The sequence below is a fragment of the Poecilia reticulata genome, linkage group LG19 (assembly GCF_000633615.1).
Source record: "Poecilia reticulata strain Guanapo linkage group LG19, Guppy_female_1.0+MT, whole genome shotgun sequence".
In the NCBI taxonomy this organism is placed as follows: domain Eukaryota; kingdom Metazoa; phylum Chordata; class Actinopteri; order Cyprinodontiformes; family Poeciliidae; genus Poecilia; species Poecilia reticulata.
In genome coordinates, this window is record NC_024349.1 from 7462282 (window position 1) to 7486970 (window position 24689).

Here is a 24689-nt window from a genome sequence, read left to right on the forward strand (position 1 = left end):
GACTTTACCTGTCACATGATTGCATTAAACTGGATACTATTTTTTATTCTTGGCAAATTGAAACTGCAACTCAGAAAGAGTTTAATGAATCATTTAATCMAGGCTTGGTTTACTCACACTGTRACAGTACATTCCTGTTCATGTCCAATTTTTTACTTTTTTTTTAATTTAGTTTATTGGCAACATCCTACACACRGTGATTATTCTGAGGTAGTCTCTTGAAGCTGTCTGGTGTCAAGGATTTTCCAAATTATTGTTTTTTCAATATCATATCTGTTCACTCTCATCACCCTTTTTTCTTTCTTGAATCATTTATTCCAAAAGCTGCGATAAGCCTGACAGATCTCTGAGTGGCTCCTGTTAAATCTGTCCTCTACTGGTGGTCGTCTCTTTCTCTGGGTGTCTTTTGTGAAGATGGATGCTAATTATGCCATCTGCATTTGGTGAGGGAGCAAGAGCCACAAGAGGAAACTGCGAGAGCAAACAGTGAGAAGGGATGAATGATTAAAAAAATAAAATCTCTGGTTATGATATGAAAAAAAAATGCCTTTCTAATTTTTCAACATTCTTTTTTGTAGCAGTGTTTTAACAGTGATTTTTTTTATTTTTTATCTTTACGCTCTTTCAATATTTCTAACCTTCAGTCTCTCTCCCTCCACTTTTATCCCTCCTCTACTCTTCAATCTCTGTCCTGATTATTCTACACTTCAGGTATTGTCTGTGAACCTTTTCAAACTCTCTGCCTGATCATTTTGAATGCACACTCATGAGCAATATGTTGAAGTGTTGCACGCAGCGACTACACACACGCATACACACTTCCACGGTTGGAGCTACACACGCATGCAGCCGTCCAGTCATTTGTAAAAGATTGCCCACTGGAATTTCCTCTGTTGCTTAAAATGGATTGAATTGCCTCTGCAGGTTTGATCACAAATCGATAAAGCGTCCTCACAGCTGCCATCTTAAACTGTGTGTGGGGTCTGTGTGTGYAATTGTTATCTGGCTAGATTTTTTTTTATACTTCTGTAGCTTATTTAGTCCTCATCCTTTTGATTTACTCCTCATCCTTTAAGCTTTCCTGAAATGATGTTTATAATACTTAAAGTCTTTGTGTAATTCTGTAGTTTAGAAGTTTTTGTCATATTTATACCATTACTGGAAAAATGTGTTGCTTTGCTGCTGTTTACCTATTTTATAATTTAACATACGTTTAACCCAGTGTCATAAATGTTGTATGGTATATTCTGTGGAACCTTTCATACCTTAAATTGGCATTGTCACGTAAAACTGACCTTTTTTTTTAGCTTTAATATAATCGTGTTACAACGTTATTTAATCATTAAGTGTTTCCTCGATTCTTTCATGTTTGTTTGAGAAATCCTTTAACCTCCTATGGCAACCATTMAGCTGTGCAAAATTCCTAAATTGCAAAGTAAAATTTATTTTAAGATATAGAATTTTTTTTAACAGCTTACATTAATATAGTTACCTGATCATGCTACAAAATGGCACTTTGTGCCTGGAAAACAAATAATGCTGCCCCTTTAAGATGAGATCCGATGTTAGAGGATGAGTCATGATGTGTTAAAGGTCCACAGGGACACAGTTTAATGTTTAAATCTGACGGCTTCAACACAAATTCAAAGTGCATCTTGACTATTTCAACACAAATATGTGTCCTTTAAACTTTTACACACTGAAGCACTCTCCAAATTAGGTGTTTTGGAATTTCCTCTGATCAGCGGCGCACACTGCTCCCGAAACCTCTGACTAAGTTCAGGCTGACACTGAGCTCCAAAATGACTATAAACGCCTTAATTTCCCCAGAGGGTTTGATATTTTTCCTACAACGGTGCACTTACTGAAGCTTACATGAAAACCGGAATAACTACGGCGCCGAAGTACACTTTTTGTCTGCGCGGTGTTTAACAAAAARAAGSCATGGGAGCTGACGGGATCCAAGTCGAGAACAGATTCGTTAGTTCCGAAGGCTCCGGCGGAGGATGTCTCTGCCGTCTTTCCGCGCAGCTTTTGAAGAACTCTTAATGGATGGTGGTTCTGTCAGCAACTCTTCCCCTTGTCTGAAACTTGATTGCACTCTCAGGCAGCCGCAGCACCAGCTACGTTTCTGAACTCGGTAGTCTCTTGGCTCCATTTGATGTTGGCAGGATGTCCTGAGCTCGGCCCGCTACTTGATCATCAGCACTAAAAATGATTGATGATGCCTATATCCCATGGGATTAAGCCTCTTTGACCCATCTCAGACTGTTATATTTGGTAAGATGGCCTTGTCTTTTACTGCTCTTAAAAAAATCAAATCTGACAGGCACTTATCTTTATGCGCTGCAGATGACTGATATTGGGGAACTTCTGCAAAAGTTAAGTCTGCAGGAATGTGAGCATATAAATCTTGTTCATTATCTTGTCATATTTGTGACAGTATTCATATAAATATATAATAAATTGGATAGATAGAGCAGTCTCTGTGCTCACTCAGGGGTCACCTGAAGTTGCTAGTCCGAACGTCTACATTGCCCTAAACTGAAGTAAATAAAATACTWTGGACTAAAAAAATGTGAAATYATGGCAGTTTAAAGTTTTTCTTACTGTTTATGAGTCATCTATACACAGTGCAGCAAAGAACTGAAGATGAGAGACGCAAAGCTTTTCACAAAGTATTYCTGCTTCTGTGTTTTTTCTCTCCCTTCTTTTCTGTCAACCCACAGTTGCTCATGGCAGATGGCCACTAATACAATTTCTTTCTGTTTAAAGACAATTGTTTCTTTCCATTGTCACCATATGCTTGCTGTAAAGTTTAATGRCATTTGCAAGGCATCCTCCTTAATTTAGTTTCATTGATAATTTCATTGATGGACAAATGAGAAGAACCACCAAAGCTCAAAAATCAGCGAGTGTTAGAATATTTGGACACTTGGGTTTTCTGCCTTATTGTTGCTTAACATGTGTTGCCATATYCAATTCATTCTCCTTTACTCGTTGTTTCAATGGTCTCACTGTTTGTTTTTCAGTTTCTGTATTTGTCCTCCAAGCCTGAGACTATGATCTGAGACGGGTTTCTGCTCCAATTGGAGGAATTAAAGTATCTTGGGGTCGTGTTCATGGAGGAGGGAACGACGGGGCGGGAGATCGATAGACAGATTGGAGCCCGTCTGGAGCGACTAGGAGAGAGCTGAGCCGAAAGGAAAATGATGAATGGATTTACTTTTTGTGTTTTGCTCCTTGTACGGTTAGATTTCGCTCCCTTAGATCAGTGGTATTACTTTCTGTTCAGTCCCCAGTTTTGATTATTCATTTTAAATCACTACCTGTTGGCCTCTACTCCCAGCTGCACCCTGTTGATAATCAACCACCTCCTCAGTTTYCTGATGGATTCTCTGTTGAGTATTGTTGTCTCGCTGCATCATATAAGTTCTTCTTGCTTTTTCATTGAGAAAAATCTCAACCTTTRCACTTGAGTCTTCTTCAAACCCCACTAGATATGAGAGGAACTCCTTGTAGAGCAGCATTCTTTTACCTATTTACCATTTATTTGAAAGACGGACAAGGTACACCCACTGAACAAATTGCTACATAGACCTGTACATTTCTCGCTAACACAAACAGTGAATCAGCCAATCACATTTCAGAAGCTCTTTGCATTTAAGCATCTAGATGTGGTGAAGAGGATTTGCTGAAGTCTAAACCTAACATCAGGATGGGGAAGGAAGAGCATCGGTATTGACGTAAGTGTCTTGTTAAATCTGCTGCGACGTGTGATGCCATTATGTCNGTTTCCAGGCCAGAAAAATATTGAAATCAACTCCCATGCTTCTCAAATATTGCATAAATAAATGTCATTAAGTGAAAACAAACCATGCTCTTTTGAGTCAATGTTCACATCATCTCATTATCGCAGACTGCATGTAATTTATTAAATAATACACAAACGGCTTCCATGATCAAACAGCTTTCAGCGATTATATTAGAATTTTATGAAAATAATGAATGAGGAGAAGCCAGGTATTTAATCTTTCTGAACGTTCCTGTTTGAAATCGGCGTAGAGCTACTTCTTCTTTAATCCAAAAACTTTCTCCAATCTTTTCAGAAGATAGCATTTGAATAAGAAAAAAAAAAAAAAAAGTTTCATCCTGACGAGATCCGGCGTCTGCGCTCTTAGGGCGTCATAAAACCAGCTTAAATCCAGTAGAATTGTCTCGAGATGGGTAATTCTGTTACGCTTTACTTTTTCGAAGGAGGAAGAATGTCGGCTGGAGTCCRTGTGGAAGGTAAGATCGACACCAGAGGCTGGTGAAGAAATCTAAGACGGCAGGAAGTGAGGAGACGTATAAGAAGGTGCCAGGTGAGGCTGAGGAGGAGCACTCTGAGCCGCTGATGAATGAAGAAAATGAGTGTGATAGAAAGAGGCTGAAGGAAGAAACCCCTACTTGTCAAAATGTGAGTAGGATGACGTCTCATAAAGATACGAATAGAACAGCAAAGTACATTATTTAACACAATCTCTAAGAGTAAAAGCGAGCCCAAGAAMAGGAAATGAAGTGCAGTGATACCAATTTTCCAGAACAGGGCTGATGAACAGGACTTTAAATGAATACAGTATCAAGTGGATTGGCCGCAGCATGGGGTGACGGGAAAGAATAGTGGGAGGAAGGTTTAGAAAAGGAGATGAATAGTGAACAGAAGCAGCAAAGAGGGAAAGCTAAGAACACATTAAGTTTGACGTTTGCTTTTAAAGTCCTGAAAAGGATAAAGAAGATGTTGTATTTCGTCCTTGAAGACTTTAAGGGGACAGCTCTGCAGAGAGAAATGTGTGGTGTTTCACCACAATGCGCAATAGACAGGTTGTGTACGATGTCTGTTTTCTTTTTTTTCCCCATTTCATATTTTCGTGTTTTATGTTTTTACGACAACCCTGACATAAATGACTCAACGCTCCCTTCAAATACTCACTGATTAGTGTTTTCAGTGAACATAAAGCAACCATAGAAAARCAGAAAAGGACATRGATGAAAAGYTGCTCAATTCATTAAAAATGACTTTTAACATCAGTTATTTCTGCTTTTCATAGCGATGTACTTCAGAACTCACACAAAGAATTATTACATCCTGTGCAACTTAAAAATATAATTCTTTATCTTCATTAGGTTACATAGTTGCAGATCAGAGGGGTAAATGTTACAGAGTTGCCATCGTACCTTTCTCAAGGAAACGGTAACCGAAGCTGGAAAGAGAACAAAAAGTTATACACCTCACTCTTAAATAGACTGAGTAAAGTACCATAACCTCTGATTTATAAGTGAAAGCTGACATAATAGAGAAAAACCTGAAGTAAAGGAGGAGCAAAAGCCGAAACGGAGATGATTTACAGGGTAATTATCTCAAGGAGGTGAGACTCAGAAAAAATCTACAGCTGGTAAAATAAGTCCTGAAATATTAAGGCGCATGTAGTTCAATCACTGATAAAAGATTTTTCATGGTGTGGAACCCTATTAGTCTCCTCATTTAAAGAGAATAAAGTAAATGTTTTATTTTTTACGCTTCACATTTCAARCTGTCACAGAATAATTCYAACATGCTCCGTCTGATGGGTTTAAGAAATAACTGCTGTTATACAGTGTGCTGCTTTCTAATGTTTCCACCCATCTTGTGAATTCAACAATATTCACAAGATGACACAATATAAATTAATGCGCAGTAAATGTGTAAAATGTTAATTAAAATCTCATCTAAGGAAATTGGGAAGTTTTGATACCGTGCWGAAAACTGGTTTATTAACATTTTWWAAAAAATAAACCGGCTGCAACTTTATCAAAGGATAAAGAATGCAAAAATGTTCTTCGAAAGAGTCGGGTAGTTTAATTTTAACTTACCAAGTTAATTCAAGCTCATTGTTTACTAAAAATATTGACTTGCAAAAACACATTTTCCTTCTTGCTGCAAGGAATTCATTCGGTTATCCCATGCCAATCCCTCTGTCTCCTCCAAAAAACTGGAAAAAAATAAATAAATCACCCAAGCATGCCTGTCCATCTGTACTGCTGGCAGATCTATTTATGTTCAGAAACAGCCTGTGGATGCAAGTGGTCAGATTATGGGTTTTTGTCACTGTTTGAGTTCCTTACATGCGTTTTGTCCGTTCATAACTTGACAGTTTGCGTCACTTTGACGTGTTTAATACCTGCTTGAAAGTATCTGGCAAACATTCTAATTTATTGAATATGACTGTATCAGTTGTGCGTTACACTGTTTTTTCTTTAAATCGTAGTCCTCAATAATTGTAAACTCTTGTTATAAATTTAGTCTGTAGGCATTTTCAGGTTTGGTCTAGTTTTAGTCAAGTGAATCTTGCTGTATTTTAGTCAGTGTTTGATGTTATTGATACACTTATAAAAACCTAATTAAATAAAAAAAAAACTATATATGCTATACACTATTCCAAGTCAAAGTTACATCTTATGCTCCTCCATTTTAATCACATTTCAATTCCCGGATAAAATGTTGATCACTTTAGATATATTTTTAGCTTTTATACATTTTTTTTGCTATGATTTTATTAAGTATTTAGATTATCAAAGTTTGGTTTGCATGTTGAAAAAAAGATCGAAACAGATTTTGTTTTGTTGTAAAAACAAACTTCATGTTACTTTGTGTTATTCTACCATGATAATTCCCAATAAAAAGCACCAAAGTTTGCGGTTATAATGTGAGGGGAAAAAAAAAAAGTTAAAATGATTTAGGGTAATTATTCCATTTCTGAGACACCTTGTGATTTCAGATAAACTGTTTGAGAATATCAATGATTTCTGTACAGTGAGAAGAATTTTAATGACCCTCAAAGGCATCTTCCCTACACCGGTTACAGATGTAACTTATCAACTGTTCACATAGAAAGGGCAGATTGTTGGCATTGATTTCTTGCCTCCCCCTGAGAGAACCATTTTAATATTGACAGCTCTCTGACCTTCTCAACAACACTGCACACAATTGTACTTGATAAATTACGGATACATGTAGATCAATATAGAGACACATTGCATAGTGTTACTTTACTGACACATTTATACTAACATTGATCTAATCAGTTCAATATGAGTGTAGCATTCGATCAAAAGTGTAACTATATCTATTTCCTATTTTAGTGATTGATATTTGAATTAAGACTTCCTCCCAGTGAAACTCCAAATGCAGTAAAAATATGAAATTTGTCCAAGGAACAAGTAATCTTTGCTGACAGGTGGCACTGCCTCACCTGTCAATGTAACAAGTAAAATRGGTACTAGCAACGATAAGAGAAAATCAATATATCCGCATGACAATTCTGTAATTTGTTTTAATGTAAGTACCGTGCCTCACTAATAGGGGGCGATGCTGAGCCGCGTAGACACAATGTGCAACAGGTGCTCTTCTTCTGTACTTTGGAAGAACTGAAAATAATCAGAAACATGGAAAAATAAAATAAAATAATATGCAGTCAATGTGAGTGTCCTCCTTGAAGCAGCTTGACTTAAAAATGAAATAAAGATGAGAGACAAACAGGACAGGATTTACAAAAATATGACAGATATTTATGAAGGGTCATACACATTTTTAAATTTGAACAAAAAATAAAGACTAAAAAATTTGAAATAAAACAAAAAATGTAAACAAATTACAAAAAATATAATTTGACCTTGTATGAAATGCTCTTATTTTTCTTGCTGTTGTATTGTCAAGCAGAACATAACTGATGAAAGCATAATTCAGATTCTCCAAATCATTTCAAAACTGGAAACTTAAGTTTTTATTTTGGATCTTGGGTTTGTGCAGCTGACTGCGGATGAGTCAGTGCCTCACCAGACATGGACCTCACCACACACCACGGGTAGAATGCCAGTCTGGAAATCTGAAATGTTAATTGCTATGGAGAAAAAAAATTGATTTACGGATCAATGTTGGCTATTAAATGTAAATACATCTTGCCATATCGGAGGTAGCGCACTATCAGCATGGTTTTTTTTTTGTTTGTTTTTTTTCTCCTCTTTTCTGTCTTTGGTTTTGTACGTTGTGTCTTTCTTTCTCACTATAAGTGAACACATCCTGGCTCTCTTCCAGGTGAAACATCAACCTCATTTTCAGGCAGACCAGACTTTGCTTGTTTAGTTTGCYGCAGAGTTCAGATGAGTTTTCTACAGGTGAAGGAAACAATTTGAGGAAAAAACTCTTGCACGTCATAAGCAGACTAAATTGCTGCGGTGCAAACGTTCTCCCAGGGTAAATGGTTAACAGTTTTTAAGATTAAAGATCATTATATTATGTGTAGTTATTTTTTGCAGCCTGCTCCATTTTGTTTTTCCTTCTCATTATTCAAATACTATAAGTGCTGCTGACTTGTGAAAATGCTTAAAATACATCACTTCTAAATTTGTATGTGGCACTTCCACGTATAGATGGACTGATGAATGGCTTGAAGTAGAACTGAAAAGTTAATTTATTTTAGTAACTCAATTCACTAAGTGAAGTACATTATATAAAGATGAAATGTGATTTAACATGCTGAGATTTTCAAGCCTTTATTCCTGTTATGATTTTTTTCATTTACAGCTAATATAATCATGTTAAACAAAAAAAAAACATTTTAATAAAGAAATATGGACTTGATGAAAAGTATGTGCATGATATACACACACATATATAGAAATCAATTCAATAAAGTATGTTTCTGAAAAGCTAATTTACTTCAGCCACTTGATAACTAAGACAGATGCCTTTATCCTTTTAATAATCACGATTTTCCATTTGTGTTTAATGAAAATTTGACATTTAAAATTAGAATGTTGATTCAGACCATTAAACACTTCTTTAAAGAAATGTGAGCTTAATAAAAAAATGTTAATACCTGTTTCAAGGCTGTTATTCAAAATGTAGTTTTAATTTAACAAACGGGCCTCATCTGAACACATTCTAATTTATTAACTCTGTCTGTATTTTAAAAGGGATCTTTCCTGTTGTGCCTCCCTGAACAGGTTGATGACAACTTCTCCAGCAGCGCATACAGCAATATATCCAGATGAACAAACACACTCACGATGCTCCACTAGATGACGGGTTGGACTTGGGGTTGCTAAGTAACTGTAAATGTGCAGTTCTTGCTGATTGTGACCAAATAATCAGGAGGTTTGGGAAATGACTTGTTTTCCAGACACCAAAAAATGTTGAGTCATTGCCAGAAAATGACTAAGTGTTTTTATTAAGCTCTTGGACTGTTTCTAGAAGCGGTAGAAAACCAAATATAAGTAATAACAAATAAATAAATAAATAAATAAAAATTGAATAGATCCTCTTTACTGGTGGTCATTATGTATTTCTTACTCTGGTGTAATTTTGGCTTCTGGTGTGTTTCCTTTTGGCCAGCGCAGTGAACAGTGAACCCTTTCTTCCAGCACAAACCACAGAAAATACTGCTGCTAATGCCACAGCTAAACAACACACAAGTAGAGAATCACTATCTGTATCTATAATGCATTAAACTCTGCATAGCGGCAATTACAGCTCAGATCAAAACACCAAGGTATCTGCAGCCTTTCAGTATCATTTTACCAGTAAACTACTCCTGTCCTCCAGTAGTTCAATGGTAAAAGTCACATCAGGACAGACGTACAAACCTGAACAACAAATTCCTACTGGGAGGATGCAGCAGCAGAAAAATATAAAAGTGTCTGGACTGGAGAATGAGCCCGAGGCTGGTATGTGGTATTCAGTTTGTCTGTTGTTAAAAACAGCACTCTTAACAGCTTTCTCATCACTTTTCACTTTAATCAGTAAAACTTCGCAAAGCCTTCTGGTGAGACGGCAACAACGAAAACTCTGCTCCTAAAAGTGTTGTGTAACCGGCTAATACTAATCTCTATGACTGCGTTCACACTGCTGCAGCCTGAAGTGACCCAATTCCGATTTTATTTTGACATAATGGTGTTTATGGCAGTGTGAACAGCACAGGTCGGATTCTTTTTAGAATGTGACCCATATCCGAAACGTATCCGATTCAAATGCGACCTAACGTCCAGGTCGCGTTCATCCGAACTGAACGTCACTGATTCTCAACAAATCTCACTATTCTCCGTCCTGATATGCGCAAGCGGGAAGAAAAACAACAAACATGATGGACTATATGAGGATTAAGTTGTTAATATGTCACTCCGGCAGGGCAACAACTTCAAATGTGTAAGCTATGCTACACCGTTAGCCTCCATGTTTGCTTCCGCAAACACTGAGCACTTCTTCTTTTTGTGGCGGTTGGCAGAACACTGAGAACGCTGACGCTATTGCGCCCTCTACTGCGCATGCGGGACACTTTCAGGTCGTTTGCCCGTTCACACTGCAKAACGCATACAGGTCGCAATTACTGGCAGTGTGAACCGCCCCGGTAAAAAACTCGGAATTGGTCGCTTCAGGCTGCAGTGCACTTTATCATTGCCTTCCTGTTACTTTTTGAACGTTAGAACCTGCTGTGGTTGAACTTGTGTCCCACGCTAACACAAATGAAAGAGTATTTTTGTTGTCTTCTGTTCTTCCCACTCCTTCTTGAAAGGTCTCTTCTTGACTTCGCGGATGTCAACATGTCCACTTTCAACGCTATATGCATCTTTGGTGCTGTTTTGTTGTACAAGGGGAACAGACGTGTCCTCTGCACCATCACACTCATCGCTCACTATCATACTGTCTGGCTTGATCTACAGCAAAAAAAAAAAAGGAAAAAAAATCACATCTTTCCTTTATTTTCTCTTTTAGCCCTTCCGTATCTCTCTCTTCCTTTTACGCTGTATTTCACAGGTGTCAGAAAGGCATTTGTGTGCTCTGAATGTGGAGTGGAGGTGATGTTTGGTTGTTTTGAAGCACACCTGCCTGTCAGCAGTCTGAATACAGACGGAGACCTATTGATTTCTGCTTTATGAGGGATCTGAAGCTCATCTGTATGCCACGTACATTCAGAGAAAAGCACATCTGTTAGCTAATGCTCACAGTCTTTTCCAAAATTACAGTAGTGCTTATATGGACAAGGATATGAGGTACATTATAATGTAGTGTTAAAAGTGCTGTTAAATAGTTTTTGTTAAAAAAAAAAAAAAAGAGTGTTTGTTTGGGTAAGATAAAACTTCTCATCAATTTGTGTTGTTCTGAAGTCGTTGCATAACAAAAACTTCACATTGTAACAATTACTTTTGCAACAACTTCCATTTTTGGCTCCAAATGGGAGCAGCGAGTCTGATTGAACTTTTACATCTTTGAACTTCATGAACATCACATTACAAAACAGCTCCGCAAATGACTCACTTCTCCCTCAGAGAGGTTCAGGTATAATCACGATAAAAAGCGTAGTTATGGTGTACTCAAGAAAAACAGCTCTCATTCCACTCCGCCTGCATCTCCAGCTTTTTGCTGCCCTCTGTGAGAGGTTGTGAATTCATTCTTAGCACAGGAGCTTAACATCTTTTGCATACATGAAAATGAGCGATAAGATTTTTCTTAAACTCAGCACTCGGGCGCTGGTATTTACAAGCGTTGGATTGCTGTCAGAGTTGTTCAGTTTTGAGATTTGTTCCCACCGGAGTGTCAAGCCAACACCTAGTGAGAGAGGGTCCAGTTTCAGTGCATTTATCTGCCAAATAAATTAGCTTAACCTGCTGAATCGTTGCTGCTCATGGGTCAGCGTTTTAGAATTTCATAAATAAATCATCAAAGATAATGAGGCATAAAAATGAAAAATTTGCTTTCAGTTAAACACTGTATTAAGATAATTCTGGCTAGTTAGCTTTAGCTTTAATTCACATAGTTCGCCAGCAGCATCTCTGCTAAAGTCCTGGATATGAAATGAAGTTCTGTTGTGAGGCGCTGGAGTGAAGTGTCACACTGTTGGCGTCAATGAAATAAACTGTGCAATATAATCACATGTAGTCTATTAGTAGGTGACAAAAATTACAAAATATTTCATTGTTATTAATACACAGTATATTGGTGAAAGTAGAACTACAGAGAGCTCTACAGTAGTCGAGATGCATGTCCTCTGTTTCATGCCTCTCTAGAAATCCAGYGGATKAGTCTAAACTTGGTAGATACAAGGAGATCAGCACTGGGTTGACTTTAATTGTAGTGTTTGGTGTGTAGGGARTGATGGTGGCGGGTTATATTACACCAGTAGGGTCAGTTGGTTCCAATAAAAAGAACTCTGAATGCTTCAGTTTTAATTTCAGGAGCAGTTTGGGAGCGATCTCTTCCGTTTCCAACAAAGCAACGTCCATGAACATGTGAATGACTTGACTGCATTAAGTCCTGACTTCAACCCAAAAGAACACGCAATGATTTAAACTACAAGCCAGACCTTCTTGTCCAACATCAGTGTTTGACCTTACAAATGTGCTTCTGAAAGAATGGTCAAACGTTTAAGTATGCTCTTACACTTTGTGGAAAAGTCTACACAGCTCATGTGGATTTATTGAAAAACATTCATTTCACAAACACAGTCCTGTCACAGCTTTAAAGTGTGTGTTGCTTTTGATGCTCTGCTAGTTTGAATAGTGCATGTGTGTTTGGATCAAAGTTGTGGAATTCGCAGTTTTCAACTGCGGCCAGGCCGGGACCATCACTTTTGCCATGACGTTGCTAAAACTTTGTATTTTTTATTTTTTTTTCCATTTCTAAGAATCAACTGAATGTCTGGGCATTGAGTTCCACTTCTCTGTTGGCGACTCCAAGTGGTCAGGTAATGAACAAAGTTTAACTGACTTGAATTATTGCTGTACTTATGTATAAACTTTAATAATAAAAGTGTTTTGTGTAAACTTTAGGGGGGGGGTTCATACAAGAATACATTAATGCTTTTTAAAGCATAGAATTAATTTTAGCTGTCTGTTGGGTTTTTTTAGAAATCAAAAATACTGAACATGATCATATTGGGGGGAAAGGRGGTATGTCTAAGTGTTGCATCTTCTTCCATGATTTGTGATGAAACTGGAATGAAACTGTGTCCCAAACGGAGTCAAACTGTTTTCTTAACTTACACAGAGTTATCTCTTTGACCCTTAGGCATCTGTTGCTGCTGTCAGTCTAAGATTTATTTTAAAGTCTTATCTTTTCAGCTTTGACACTTCTAAAAAAGACTTTGCTAAACTATTCTGGAGACATTGGGGGCAGACAGTTTAATTTATGACCTTTTTTTTTCTTTTTTTTTTATAAACACACTTGTCAAGCTGATTTTTCCAAATAACTTTGTGACATAAATATTAGAGTTTGAAGGGTAAGATAAAAGGAGGAAGTAACATTTTTGCCGACTGGTTCCAGGTGCTTAATTCTGTTGACTAAGATTTGATTTTCGGGTGTTGTTTCAAGTTTTTATATAAGATGCATTGCAAATATTAGCTTTGGGTAAAGAAACACATTTTATTAAACTTCTGCAGAGTTACACAGATGCTGTGTGTAGTTCCTCCCTGGCAGGAACTCAAAACTGTAAACAAAGGTAGACTTAAAGCACAAGATTACTACAGCTGTTTGCATAATAGGACAGACTGATGAGTCTGGGAAGGCAAAACCCTCAGTGGCCACAATCCAACGCATTATTTGTTTTTCCCCTTAGAATACAAGTGAGTAGGATGGAAAGTTGCATAGTTGCTTTGGAAGACAAAGCCTTGAAATGCTGGCAGATTATTCTCCATGGTTACAAATGATGAATGTGTTCACTATCATCGTTTTATGAAGTAAAAAATTGTGAATTGTAGGAGCAAAAACTAATGCATTCAAACTGACAGTCAAAAATGTTGTGCTTCATAAAAATAAAAGTAATATCTGTTTGTTAGAAAGTGTATGCATAGTTGTATAACATGAAATTATTAAATGTCACAACAAGTTGGATCTGCTGTAATCTTTTAAAGTTTTGACATTTTTATGACAACAGATACACGCCATGGAAGATGCCGCCAAAAAAAAACGTGGTTTACAAAGTATTCATCCTTCTTGAGTTTTTCCAAATGTTTGACACATGTAAGAGCCAATCAATGTGTTTTATTAGGATTTGATTAGATACATCCATTAAAAGCTATGATGCTGAACTGGAACCTGCTTTATAATCACATGTAGTCTATTAGTAGGTGACAAAAATTACACCTGAAACTGACTGAGAGGAGAACCCAAACAGCCGCCCAGAGACTGCAGAGTTAAGCAACTAAGATGTGTGAATCTGTTGACGGGATCATTCAGTGGTGCTCTTCACAAATCTGGCCTTCAAAGAAGAGCAGCAGGAAAAAGTAGTTGGTCTAAAAGCCCTTTTTCAGTTTGCCAAAAGCCGTGCTGAGGACACAGAAAACATGTAGAGGACAATTCTCTGGTTGGATGAGAGCAAAATTGAATTTTCTGGCCCACATTTAAAATGCTATGTGTGGTGGAAAAATGCCTAACTCCCTCTAACTGCTTCATCGCATAAAATCGCAATACAATACCTGGAAGTTTGGCAGCTTTTCCAAGACAACATGAACAACTTCGAGGGATATAAAAACTTTCTCAATGCACTATTTAGTTTCTACAGAACCCTTGATATTCTACACCTTAAATTTAAATCAGAGCCTTCTGTTATCTGACTCGGGTTGACTCACCTTCCTCAGAAACACACTCTGTACCTTACATTATTTCGTCAGTGTGTCGTTCCTGCACGCCGAGAGTGGTGTTATTTTGTAGATAGAGATCCAGGAAGGCACTGCTGAAGGGATTCATGTTCCGATGCATCGATTAATGCATTCTGTGCAGCTCCTGACCTGCAGCATGCGTTCCACTGTTGTTGGCCCTGTTGCCATGAAGATTCTGGGTTTCAGTCCCAGCTGAAGCTCATCTGTGTGGAGAAGATTCAACGCTTTCTGGGGTGTGCTCCGACTTCCTGCCACCTTTAATAAACACACATTAGGATAAATTGGCAATTCTGAATTACCCATAAGTGTGAGGGTGTTTGTGATTGATTGGTTGTCTTGTGTGACCTTGTGTTGCCCTGACAACGTGACATACACCACTTCAGGAACCAATACCCGCACTTCCCCAATAGATTAAGCAGATTAATAAATAGATTAATTGAAAGTTTAAAGTGTTTTCTCTTTTTTGTCTTTCTGTAAGTTCTGTTCTTTTGTGTTTTTTCTTGTGAAATTATTTTTATTCAAAAACCCAACTGATTTTTGGGAAGGATTCAAAGAAAAATGTTGCTTGTTTGCAAATATAAATCAGCAATTTAAACTGTGCTGGAAACACAAAAATAATGCTTAAATCCTACAGCAGCTCACTTTATCAGTATTAACCCAAAACATAAACTGTCAAGCAGCTACATCATATCCTGCAAGCTTTTGTTGTTGTGATCCCGATTGGAAATAAATTGCCTTTAGTTTTTCTGATAAAAGTATAAATGAATGTTCTTTGAAACCGGGAATGGTGACTTTACGTCTAAGGAGAGAGCTCTGCTGTAGCACAGTTTGATTCACTTACACGCACATAAACGGATAAAAGACCCAAATGAAATTAAAATTTCATATGCTGGGGACGATCGCTGTTAACAAAAGACAAGACCTGAAAGAAAAACCACTGAGTTTTCGAGACAAATGTCCCTTGTGTGCTTTATCTTCTGCCAACATTTTAAGAGTTTTGCTGGACACTTTCCAACYTGGCCTCAGTTAAATCCAAGAAATTACTGAGATTCAGACAATCTAATCGTGTCTGTCTCCCATTTTGTTCTCATTTCTTTGCAGGAGGAGAAAAATGTGAAAGAACGAAGCAGAAGAAGATGTGAGAGGAAAGAAAGAAGAGGTGAGGTGAAGGTGTGGGTTTTTCTCAAAGTTTCTTCTGTCATTATTATAGATTCAATGTTTTTGATCTTCCACACAATAGTCTGTTCACCAACATGCCATTAAAAAAGTCACTTTTCACTGCAATGGATTCAAGCTTTTAGTTTCTGCAGCAGAYTACTTCTATCAAAGCCTTGAAAATGTTTTAACACACCTTGMATTTTTTYACTTTTTAATCACAGAGTAAGGTATGTAAAACATTGTAAGTACACTGACGTTTGTGTTTGTAATGAGTAGGAAGGCACCGATCCACTTTTTTCACTTGCAATACTGATATCTAAGATTAAGTATCAACTGATACCGATTCAATACAAAAAAAAGTGTTGAATGGACTTAAAATGTTTCTTTTTAACACATAGATAAATGTAATTAATTAGAAATKTATTTGATAACTATGTACCGACACAGCACACTYAAATACACCAATAGTTTCACAAGCTTGATTAAGACCTACAACTCCATTGACTTTGCCAAGACAAGTGCTAATTTTCCAAATATTATCAATTAAAAACCTTTGTTCAGAGGCTAGTTTTGAAGAACTTTTTTTTTTCAGGATTTGAGCATTTTAGTTTGACTCTGAGTGCCTAAGCGAGTTTACATGAAAATTCATATTTGTCTTTTCCCAATGGGCAACCTGTTCATATAGCCTCAGGCTAAGAACCTTTACAAGCCAGACAGCCCATCAAAATGAGTGATAAGTGAGACRTTGTAGAACAGGCACCTGCCTATGAGGCACCATTTGTTTGCTTTGGCTTTTTTTCACTGCTTACCACATGTCAGCACTGACAGAATGCRATTTCACTAAAGTCAAAAAGTGGATCCTGCGAGAAGTGTTTAGACACAAACTAAAACAATCAGTAAAAAAATATATTTTTTTTTTTTTCTTTTTTTTTTCAGACACCTCATTTCAAACCTGGATGCAAACTTGCCACAAATGCAAATTTGTGGCAAGATGAGATTGTAACATCGTTCGTTCGTTGTGTGTCGTCCTTTTGTTCCAATGGCTTTCAAAGGCTCACATTGCCTTCACACGCATTTAACATAGCCGTTTGCTCAATTTAATACCCAGATATGCACCATTTCTTGGACATGAAAAATTCCTCCACAGGTCACCTAAACCTCACACGTTCTCCACGGCTGCAGAATCAACTTGCACATTCTTGCTGCCAATGGGAATTTCTGAAACACAGAAGTATGAGGAAGAAACACGGCAAGCCACAAAATAAATCTTAGATTGGGCACCAGAGAAACTAAAAGTCAGCGCAGAGAGAAAAAAAATAATNAAAATCTCAGAGGACGGTTCAAACACCTTGTTAAATCTTTGCCACAAAGAATAAAGGCAGCCCTGAAGTGGAAAAAAAGGTCTTGGTACGAGTTAGGTGTCTCTAATAAAGTGGCTGGTRGGAGTTTATATATAAAGGTCAAGCAATGGGTGCTTGTTAAAGTGACTGCAGCAGTTCACACTTCTGCCATGTGATAAGTAATATGTGAGGGTTASTGTGTCTGACATATGTATTCTGCTGATGTACGTTTGGAGTGACACTGACAGCTGCTGCACGTCTGAATCGGATTTACGGAAAGGCTTAAAGGGAAAAATTTGAAAAAAAAWATAAAATTTTTCACTGATCRACTTTGTTTGAATTTGCYTAAAAYAACTGATCTGTGTTGATTGTCAGTTTGGCTTTAATCTTATAAAGCTGGTAAGTTAATGAGCAGAGAGATTTGATGTTTTGCTTCCTGTCAGACCTTGAACTGTGTTTGGTGTCTTTTATTCAGCTGGAGTTGATTCATTTCTGACTATGACGATAAGCTGAAGACCAACCCCCAAAAAACCTAAAGAGGACCAGACAGGCACCGAAGATGAATGGATKAAGGAATGATAGCTRCAGTATGAAACACTTTTACACTAATCATTCACTTATTCACATGTTCCACTCAATRAAATCACAGGTTAGTCAAATTATGTTTATGTTTTATTGCCACTTAATTACATGTTTCATGGTGATAACTCGCATGCAATGTAAATAAAATGATAATAATCTCTAATTTACTGTGACGCCTTTAGGCGATGTTTCGACGAGTTTCTTTCCAGCAATGTGTAATTTGTGCTTAGGTGTAAAAACTAACATACGTACAAAGCACCTCGCCTGCAGAGGTGTTGCAGAATCTGCTGCCAGCAGGATCTGGCATAAATTAGCTCCCAGGTTCTTTTACAGCTTCCTCAGGGGGAAAAGCGCTGCATGAATCCTTTCCATAATGACAAGMAAATTAGGGTTGAAAATGCACCTTTTTTGCTTGTGAGTGTTAGCATGTAGCTCTGCAGGTGACGTCTCAGAAGAAAGAGGGGAAAATAAAATGAAAGATGATAGGTTGGGACTGAGAATGAGCTTTTTTCTGGTGGAGAACAGCAACTGCAAACACACTTTGTGTGCATCGCTGCTTCATCCACAGCAATATGGACTTTTACACTCAAACCTCTTTTACCCCATAGTGGGAAAATCATTATTTTCAGCTGCTATTCAATAGTCAAATTATTTTTTTGACAGTTCACTTATGTTGCCACTTTTGTCCCTCATGTTCTCCCGTCGGCTGCAAGTCCCAGAGTCACCTCGTCACCCTGTCATTGACTTTTCTTATCCTTGTGAATAAAATAGAGCTCACTCGGGGAGTTCTTCTGTGACCTTGGCCCATCATCAGGGGCTCACATCAATCTGCACAATCAAATATGTTTTTCATTTTCTTCATTTCCTTTGCAGAATTTTACTTCAGCTCACAGAAGTAATGGGGAATGGAAATCAACCTGCTGAAAATGGAAAACTGCCCTCTCAGGACCAATGGATATCATGTATGTCATATCCTTCACAGATTCTTTGTGTTAGAAAATCAAGCTGAGCTCTACTCTGCTATCGTCCTGAAAACAAACCTCTGGGATGTTCTGTTTTACATAACATCCCACAAATCTTTGGAGTTTTATGTTCTGCAACAACGCATTCGATATTTACATATATATGAAAGAAACATGTCTTTTTAAAATATTTATTCAAAAAGATCGGTGTGGACGACAAACTGATTGATTATGAAACATTAGTACTAATCTCGTARCTTAAATATAATATTTGAGTTTATGAGCGAATCGTGAAAATGCTCATTCACCTGTTGAACATTGTAAATTTGGTCACATCACAACAAAGTCTATGGATTTTACTAGGATGTTAAGTGACCGACTAATGCTGTTCATTTGAATGAACATTTTACTTTGATSTTTTAAAAAAATTACAAATAAAAACTGGATCCTCAGTTCCAGTTTGGTGTCTTTTGCAGCCTCTGACAGCTTTCCTTTTGCCTTTAGCTCAGTCAGTCTCACCATCATCACTGGTGTACCCTGATGAACCCACGAGTAAAACACTCTTCAAACTATGTTTTCAATGAGAGCATTGTGTTGTTTTGCTCTCCCAGCCATTCTTACCACCCACCCCCCTCCCTCCCCCTTTGCATCCTGATTGTTGTTAGTTTACAGTATCACCTGCCAGACAACACCCAAGGGTTGCAATTAACGTGGCTGCCTTCAGGTTTTTCGGTATTCAGAGGAGACGGATGTTGCGTTGCGTTGGGAAAAAATTCTGTCATTTCTCTGCGAGGCAAATGCATTGCTGCTGGTTGTCCTGAAGGCCTGACATCCATCTCTGGTCTGACTTGCTTCCCTCTTGTAGAAACGACTGAGTGAAGATCTTATGCAGAGGCATCACGAGACAGGATGAGATTATGGCCTGAGATGCTGGGAAACATTTAGAAAAATCTGCTTCTTTGCTTCTCGCAAACAGGCTTCAATTTAGCTCTCTGCACCACCTCTGATGGACACTGCAGCAGAACCAGAACACCCCACGAAAGCCACTGTTTTTAAAATGCTCTTTTCCATGACATAAATGTTTAAACATTGATATAAATTCTTCAAATTCTGACTGTTTTTGTTGATTATCCTTCTAGAATTTCTTTGTTTTTGCTTTCTGGTCCAAATGTCCCCAATTTTCTTTCTTCACCTTTTGTGTCGCACACAACCAAGGGCCAATCGGAGCCGCTTCGTCGAAACGCTTGCTTCCCCTCAGGTTGCACTTACTGCATCACTCTATACACCATCACTACATATGTTTGCTCTTGCTGCAACCGAACAAATCACAATGCATTATACATGACTTTGTGACAATCACACAATACAGGAAAAATAATCATTTCCCCCAAGAAATATGTATTTGCATCATGACTGAGTTTGCACTGCCTCAAGCAAAACCTGAATCTTGTTTGTTTTTATATTTTTTTCCCCCTATATTGTATATGTGGTATTGCTTCACCAAATATGCAGCTTGCGTTCGTTGTAAACAAACTTTAATTTAACATTGACCAAACTTCTTTTTTTTTTTTCTTATGCCGAGTTTTACAATRAGGACCAATCATTTTGTTTAGAAAGTAATTTTAATGGTTGACAAGTACAAGTGGTCTTCAACAGCACTTATGTAAACAACACAACACACATTTTTTATAGCGTGCCGGTAGATTATGAGTGTGTTCCCTGTTTGTGCTGAACTGATGCAGATGATGAAGATTCMGGTTGTGTTAATCGAGCCACTCCAGATCCCAGAGGAGTTGAAAAGGAGGCTTCCTGGATACAGAGCAGGGCCAAAGAGAGAGCRGGAGGACGTTCCATCCGTCTCTTCACTCAATCATRACGGGAAAGGATTTAATGATGCCAACATCCCTCTGAYCGACTTTCTATACTTGGCAACATTGGAGCCGAAATGTATCCTATTACCTAACAGAGGCTACTTCCGTGTCACAACAGGTTACTGACCTGATTAACGAAAGGCCAGCACCTGTAACTGATCAGCCAGGGCTGGTAACAAATTTGTTWAACAATATTATTGTGCTTTTATGTTTTATGTTTGGTATTTCTATTTCTTGTGATATTGGATTTCAGTAAATTATGTCAAACTAGAAGTACAGTGGGTGACCATCCAAGGTGTGTTATTCGATAGCMTCTGTAATGCTAAAGCTAGTTTCCTTCTCATTTGGCGATGCCTGCCTCTCATTAATCTGACTAGCAGAATGCTTTAGAATGTCTTGTAACAAGGAAGTGGTGCGCAATAATCTTAATTTTGGCCCCAATACTGCTTGAGCAAAAGCAAACGATGTGGATTCACAGATAAATTACTGTGAAAGATCATCCCTGCTGCCCAGATATTTAGTTCCTATGAATGTCATAAGACAATTAGTTACTTCAGTCTTCAATCAGAGGCCTCTTTTCATTCAGTGCAAGACTGACTGCTACCGGAGATCCTTCCTGTCCACATCGACACCATTCATGACTCTTTGCACATATGTGGATGATATGAGTTATAACAACATTTAGTTTCGCTTTGGTATAAATACATATTATTGATTTGAATTTAAAGTCGTGCCATAGAATTCTAAAGACTTAGACATTGCAGAACCTTCCTTTTTATGTGTTTAAGCAGTTCAGAGTTGAACTTTCTGGTGTGCTTTGGGTCATTGTCCTGCTGCATAGTAGAATTTATGTTTTTATCGAATCATTCTGGTATTAAAGCAGCAAAACAGCCCCAGATCATCGCTCTACCTCCACCAGCTTTTGAATCTTGGAATAATTTTCAGTCATTCTTACAAAGATTGACCTCAGAAATATGTTTTTCTGTTGGTGGATAGTGGCTCTGCCTGTGGGTTGACATTGAAATAGGTCCTCAGAAATAACTTTGCAACCCTTTTCAGTCTGATGGATATGTTGGACTTCATATATCAATTTTTTGTCATTTTCCTTAGATTAGAGCAYGATGTGTTGCTCCTTCACTTTGTCAGATAATTTTGTTGATTTTGTTGATCAAAGTTAACAGAATATAATTTTTTCACACATTTTCAGGTCAGTTTTTCTCTTCCTCTAACAAGTTAAGTATTTTATGATTTGTGAAAAATATATAACCAAGTAAATCCTTCTGGGGGTGAAGACTTTTTCGCTGTGCATCAAATGTTTATTTTGATGTTTTATTTGCTCAATTTCACCAACTCATGGACATCTTGGTGTTTCATTTCTTTACTGATACATAAAAACCTTGACAGAAATGAAAGAGTGTATATATACCCAAGAGCAAAAAAATGCCAGGTTGTATTTTGCTTCAGGGTAAACTGTGTTGCTTCCACTTAATGCATTAGGAGGAACTTGACGTGAGAGTTGAAACTAAAAATAAAAAATGTATTTAAAAAAAAAAAAAAAAAGTCCTTTAAGGAGAGACAGTTGTGAATAATTTTGTTACCATTCWGGCTCCTGCTGTTTAAAAAAATAATTTGTGTTTCTGTTTTTCTGAGTCAGTGTAGGGACACAAAAGGAAAAGCTCAATTAAATATGTAATCTCTTGCATTGATGTCAGTAAGTGGTGGGAGACTGGTTTTTAGTGGGGGGACTCTTCTCACCCTCAGGCACAACTTAAAAGGGACGGGGAAATTTCACTCAAACAGAATTTATTTTATATCTATTTCTTCATGAATTATTTTCAATAAGGTTTTGTATTTCTGCCAGCAGGTTCRGGAAGGATTCAGATTAAATAAAAGTTATTGTCATTACTTATTGAGAAGTAAAATCTTAATGTTCTTGCTTGATTAATTAAATGACTGAATTTAAAGTCGGGAAAAGTGTCAGAGTGAGTTAAGTAGTTGTAGGSATAAGGCTCAGCCTTTCTGAAAGTAATATATCAGTATAAAGCCATGTTGATTAGTTTTCTTTCTTTTCTTCATATGAGGCTTTATCACTTCAGGTTTTACGTTTCCAGGCCAGAAAAATATTGAAATCAACTCCCATGCTTCTCAAATATTGCATAAATAAATGTCATTAAGTGAAAACAAACCATGCTCTTTTGAGTCAATGTTCACATCATCTCATTATCGCAGACTGCATGTAATTTATTAAATAATACACAAACGGCTTCCATGATCAAACAGCTTTCAGCGATTATATTAGAATTTTATGAAAATAATGAATGAGGAGAAGCCAGGTATTTAATCTTTCTGAACATTCCTCTTTGAAATCGGCGTAGAGCTACTTCTTCTTTAATCCAAAAACTTTCTCCAATCTTTTCAGAAGATAGCATTTGAATAAGAAAAAAAAAAAAAAAAGTTTCATCCTGACGAGATCCGGCGTCTGCGCTCTTAGGGCGTCATAAAACCAGCTTAAATCCAGTAGAATTGTCTCGAGATGGGTAATTCTGTTACGCTTTACTTTTTCGAAGGAGGAAGAATGTCGGCTGGAGTCCATGTGGAAGGTAAGATCGACACCAGAGGCTGGTGAAGAAATCTAAGACGGCAGGAAGTGAGGAGACGTATAAGAAGGTGCCAGGTGAGGCTGAGGAGGAGCACTCTGAGCCGCTGATGAATGAAGAAAATGAGTGTGATAGAAAGAGGCTGAAGGAAGAAACCCCTACTTGTCAAAATGTGAGTAGGATGACGTCTCATAAAGATACGAATAGAACAGCAAAGTACATTATTTAACACAATCTCTAAGAGTAAAAGCGAGCCCAAGAAMAGGAAATGAAGTGCAGTGATACCAATTTTCCAGAACAGGGCTGATGAACAGGACTTTAAATGAATACAGTATCAAGTGGATTGGCCGCAGCATGGGGTGACGGGAAAGAATAGTGGGAGGAAGGTTTAGAAAAGGAGATGAATAGTGAACAGAAGCAGCAAAGAGGGAAAGCTAAGAACACATTAAGTTTGACGTTTGCTTTTAAAGTCCTGAAAAGGATAAAGAAGATGTTGTATTTCGTCCTTGAAGACTTTAAGGGGACAGCTCTGCAGAGAGAAATGTGTGGTGTTTCACCACAATGCGCAATAGACAGGTTGTGTACGATGTCTGTTTTCTTTTTTTTCCCCATTTCATATTTTCGTGTTTTATGTTTTTACGACAACCCTGACATAAATGACTCAACGCTCCCTTCAAATACTCACTGATTAGTGTTTTCAGTGAACATAAAGCAACCATAGAAAARCAGAAAAGGACATRGATGAAAAGYTGCTCAATTCATTAAAAATGACTTTTAACATCAGTTATTTCTGCTTTTCATAGCGATGTACTTCAGAACTCACACAAAGAATTATTACATCCTGTGCAACTTAAAAATATAATTCTTTATCTTCATTAGGTTACATAGTTGCAGATCAGAGGGGTAAATGTTACAGAGTTGCCATCGTACCTTTCTCAAGGAAACGGTAACCGAAGCTGGAAAGAGAACAAAAAGTTATACACCTCACTCTTAAATAGACTGAGTAAAGTACCATAACCTCTGATTTATAAGTGAAAGCTGACATAATAGAGAAAAACCTGAAGTAAAGGAGGAGCAAAAGCCGAAACGGAGATGATTTACAGGGTAATTATCTCAAGGAGGTGAGACTCAGAAAAAATCTACAGCTGGTAAAATAAGTCCTGAAATATTAAGGCGCATGTAGTTCAATCACTGATAAAAGATTTTTCATGGTGTGGAACCCTATTAGTCTCCTCATTTAAAGAGAATAAAGTAAATGTTTTATTTTTTACGCTTCACATTTCAAACTGTCACAGAATAATTCTAACATGCTCCGTCTGATGGGTTTAAGAAATAACTGCTGTTATACAGTGTGCTGCTTTCTAATGTTTCCACCCATCTTGTGAATTCAACAATATTCACAAGATGACACAATATAAATTAATGCGCAGTAAATGTGTAAAATGTTAATTAAAATCTCATCTAAGGAAATTGGGAAGTTTTGATACCGTGCAGAAAACTGGTTTATTA

General features: G+C 37.4%; 1 long non-coding RNA gene across 4 annotated transcripts in view; it reads left to right on the plus strand.

The window, feature by feature from the left end:
* LOC103481309 (uncharacterized) overlaps positions 1-24689 on the plus strand; it is a 61521-nt gene that overhangs the window by 33324 nt on the left and 3508 nt on the right. For 2 of the 4 annotated variants that reach the window (XR_536266.2, XR_536267.2), the window contains exons 2-3: positions 17644-17817; positions 18624-18712. This is a non-coding gene — a long non-coding RNA (uncharacterized LOC103481309). Of the gene's footprint in view, positions 1-17643; positions 17818-18623; positions 18713-19577; positions 19733-23150; positions 23393-24689 lie in introns of those variants that run through there. The other 2 variants (XR_536268.2, XR_536269.2) reach the window with 2 other exon arrangements.